Raw genomic sequence first — 4,229 nt, forward strand, 5'->3', positions numbered from 1 at the left:
TATCTTGTAATAATCCATAATGAAAAAGAATCTGAAAAAGAAAAAATATATATAAAAAACTGAATTACTTTGCTGCATACCTGAAACTAACAACATTGACAATCAACTATACTTGAATTTTAAAAAAATCCTGCATTGTTTTAGGGAGGATATAGGGCATTTTTCAAGGATACGTAAAATATTGAATATATGACAAGATCACATAAACTAAATGAGGGACAGGGTAAAACAAAAGTGGAAAAAAAGAGCAGAAGCATGAATCAGATGAAAAACACATGGGAGAAAAGGGAAAGCCTTATACATTTGCCCCAGGTGGAACAAAGGGTGTTAAACCTTTAAATGGTTGGGCTGATGCTGTACACACACATTTGCAATTAGAACAAAGAGAATATGAGTGGTCTGTTAGAAAGTCTGATTAACAGTTTGTAAAGAAAGAAACCTGATTGTATAGCTAAGTGAAAAAAAAATATCAGGGCAAAGAAAATCTGGAATAAAAGATAGAAAATTATGGCTTTGAAATATGTTACTTAAAGTACAGAAAATACACTATGCTGTAAAAACTAAAAAGATTTTCTTCTTTTAAACTTTTGCAGTGAGCTGAGAGGTAACTCCTCTAAGTCAGAGAATGAAGACAAAAGGTTACAAAAACATCCATTTCCCCTGGGTTGACAAGTATGAAAAGCTCTGATGTGAGTTAACGAAGCTTTATGAATTTGAATTGTCTTCACAATTGCACTTACTTTTCATCAATTTGAGGAAAAGAGAGGACCAGAAAAACCTGTAAATGGTAACAGTAGATAAGGCATTAAATTACAACTAAAGCAACATGTACTTTTAGAAGCCAAATAAAAATATAAGAGTTTTAAAACACCTTGAGAAAAACAGGGGACTCACCCGATGGCTAAAACCCAAAAATATTACACTCTTTTACATACATTTCTTCCCTGAAATGTCCGTTTCAACTTATATATTTAAGAAAAAATCTTCCTATTTATTTCTTGAAGCAGAAAGTGTTAGTCGCTCAGTCATGTCTGACTCTGCAACCCATGTGGTGCAGTCAACCAGGCTCCTCTGTCCATGGAATTCTCTAGGCAAGAATACTGGAGTGGGTTGCCATTCTCTTCTCTAGGGGATCTTCCCCATCCAGGGTTCGAACCCCATCTCCTGCATTGCAGGTAGGTTCTTTCTCCTCTGAGCCACCGGGGAAGACCATTTATTTGTACGTCCCTTCAAATAAAGGATAAACATATACACCTTAGAAACTGTCTAACATACTGAAAAAAACACTTGCAGAAAAATTTCACCTGGCCTTTTAAATAATGCTGCTTGGAAGGGAATTTTATCTTTTCACCATATCTTTAATTTGTTGTTATAAAGAAAAAAAAATATGACTTTAAAAAAAAGCAAGTACCAAACGGTGGGTACTCTAATGAAAAACAAAATATGAGAGCGGAAGGGAATTTTAACTACAGAATGGGCAAGGCTGGAGATTGTTTTATTAGAATATATTGAATGCGATATCAAAGGAAATTTCCCTTATCTACTCGCGTCACAAGAAGCGAATTGTATAGTGACATTTATATCTCAGTTCAGTTCAGTTCAGTTCAGTCACTCAGTCGTGTCCGACTCTTTGCGACCCCATGAATCGCAGCACGCCAGCCCTCCCTGTCCATCACCATCTCCCGGAGTTCCCTCACACTCAGGTCCATCGAGTCGGTGATGCCATCCAACCGTCTCATCCTCTGTCGTCCCCTTCTCCTCCTGCCCCCAATCCCTCCCAGCATCAGAGTCTTTTCCAATGAGTCAACTCTTCGCATCAAGTGGCCAAAGTATTGGAGTATCTATATACTCATAATTTCGTGGACTTGTACAGACAAGGGCTCTATAAACATAAAAGTCCTCGGTGATTCAGCTGATAAGCGTTCCCCTGCTCGCCCTTTTGCTGTGGGGCAACAGAAACGAGGACATTCCTCCCCTAATTCCAACCTGTTTCATAATTTGGCGCAATCAGGATTCAATAGAACCGGCCGGGAGCTGTCCCGAGCCCGCGGCTGATTGGCCGAGCGCAGAGCACCGGGCGTGGGCTTTGCGCAAGTTCTCCGCTCCCTGCTCCCAGCTCCCAGCGGAAGCCAGGGCGTGTTGGACCAGCGGCTCTTCAAGGCTCAGAGGAGCCGAGCCCGCTGTTCGCATCCGCCGCGCCTTTCCGCTGGAGTATGAATCTACTTCCAAGATTCACGCCTTGGTGAACATTCCGAGGGAAAGCCCGAGGTAGGGCGCGGGAAGCTGGGGACTAGACGGAGAAGGTTCGGGGGGAGGATGGGTGGGCTCTCTAATTTCCTGAGTTGGGTTTCGGAGGAGAGGGCAGGGGAGATTCCAATTGGCGAGTCCAAGGGGACCAAAAAGGGTGAGACTTAGTCGGGGAGCTCTTGAGGCACCCCAGTCTCTAGTTTTTGTGTGTGTGGTTTTGTTTTGTTTTTCGCGCTAGTTATGCGTCCTGGAGTCTGCTGCCCCGAGCCTGCAGAGCCAGCGCTGTGCGGGCAGCCGGGCTCTGAGCCCGCGGGCAGATGGATGGCGTGGGGAACCGGGAGGCAGAAGCCGCGGTGGAGGCGGGCAAAGTCCAGGGCGGGCCAGCGCCCTGCCCCTGTACTCGCGTGGACCCTCGCGGCCACAAGCAGCTGGAGCATCAGGGCGAGCGCTCCGCCCTTGTGCCCGGCGCCCTGTAGTAAAGTTCAGTTTCACCTTAGCCTTCTGAGGATCTTAGGTTTGATGGATTGGCTGGGGTTGCTCCTCAGGTCGCGATGGATCTTGACGGCCGCAATGGAAGAGCAGGGGGGAAGAACTTCTTGAAAAGGGACCAAAAAAGGTAGTTTGTTTCACTTTCATACTTTACATGGCTTGAGAAACTTGGGAGATTTGTTTCTGGCCTCCAACTCTGAAATAAATGAGCTGATGATGGTGGTGGTGATGGGTTTTTGTTTTGTTGTTTTTTTTTTTAATCTTAAATGCAGGCAATTGCGGAGGTTCGCTGGCTTGAGTTGAGCCCAGCATTTGCACGGTGAGCTTCTTCCTCAGCTTTCTGGTCCCACACAGACCAAAGCTCATTTCCTTTCCTGTGTTTTATAACCTTCTGTTTTACTTGTGATGTTGATCGTGCATGAGCCTGAACCGTGCGCTGCTTGTCCTCTGCTTTGGGGTCCAGTGTGTTCCTTCTGGTAAAACAGTCACATAAACATTGCATGTTTGTGGCACGCAGGAGATGGGGCAGAAGGCCACAACTACTTTTAAATATTCTTTTTTCTTTTTAAGGCAATGAGTATCTGACTCTGGTAGAAGTAATTGTGAGACGAATGTACTACCAAAGAATTATTAGAATGGTGTAAAATTATCCTGACTGTATATAGAATTGGTTCTGTAATCACATAGGAAAAATAATTATCTTTAGTAAACTTTGATCACAGTGCAGTATCTGTACAGGAAATTTTAAATTTCATTCAGTAAGCTCTTTGTTAGTAATAAACGGTAAAATTAGTAAAAATATTATTAGAAACCAAGCTTTTCAGTGGAAGAGAAAAGAAATACAAGTGTGGACATTAAGTAGACTTTTTAAAAACAATGTTGAATTTGAATGTGATTTCATTTTTTTTAATAGGTTAGTTTCTGTCCATTGAAATGGATAGTGAGTGGCAAAGAGCACACTCAATGTCAATCTTGGTTTCTCAGTATCCTTCCTTACAAAAAAAGGAATCTGCACCCCATAGAGAAAGGGTTAATGCCAACTGAGCCTGAGCTTGAAGTATCTTGTGGTACCTGAAAACAAGAGGTGGAAGGCGATTATCAAAAAGGACAAAGGAGCTGGCTTGAAGGGGCTTTCACTGGCCCAAATCTGGGACAGTTTGAGCATCAACAAGAATAATGACTGTACTTGATTGTGAAATACTGAATAAATTAATTTTTAATAAAATTCTGAGAGGAGGAGGAAAACTAAGGGGGAGAGAGGGAGAACCTTCTTCACAGAAAAATGTTGAAACCTGCATTGTTGTGATTGGTTCAGGCAAGGGTTGTTAATGGATCCTAAACCACTCAGAGAAAGTTTGAATCTATGAATTAGCCACAATTTTTAACTGGAAAAAAGGAAAATGTGATTTTTCCAGTGGAAAGATACCACAGTTCTCCACCTTATCCAAGTGATCATACCTGGCCTGGCTCCTGGTGGAATAGACTGCGTTACT

The 4,229-nt window shown here is 42.7% G+C and overlaps 1 long non-coding RNA gene across 1 annotated transcript; it reads left to right on the forward strand.

The window, feature by feature from the left end:
- Nucleotides 1-2,117: 2,117 nt before the first annotated feature.
- LOC120878096 lies at nt 2,118-2,855 on the forward strand. Its single transcript, XR_005724455.1, has 2 exons — nt 2,118-2,268; nt 2,793-2,855. It is a non-coding gene; the product is annotated as an uncharacterized LOC120878096 (long non-coding RNA).
- The last annotated feature ends 1,374 nt before the right edge of the window (nt 2,856-4,229 follow it).

The sequence above is a fragment of the Oryx dammah genome, unplaced genomic scaffold (assembly GCF_014754425.2).
Source record: "Oryx dammah isolate SB20612 unplaced genomic scaffold, SCBI_Odam_1.1 HiC_scaffold_18, whole genome shotgun sequence".
In the NCBI taxonomy this organism is placed as follows: Eukaryota; Metazoa; Chordata; class Mammalia; order Artiodactyla; family Bovidae; genus Oryx; species Oryx dammah.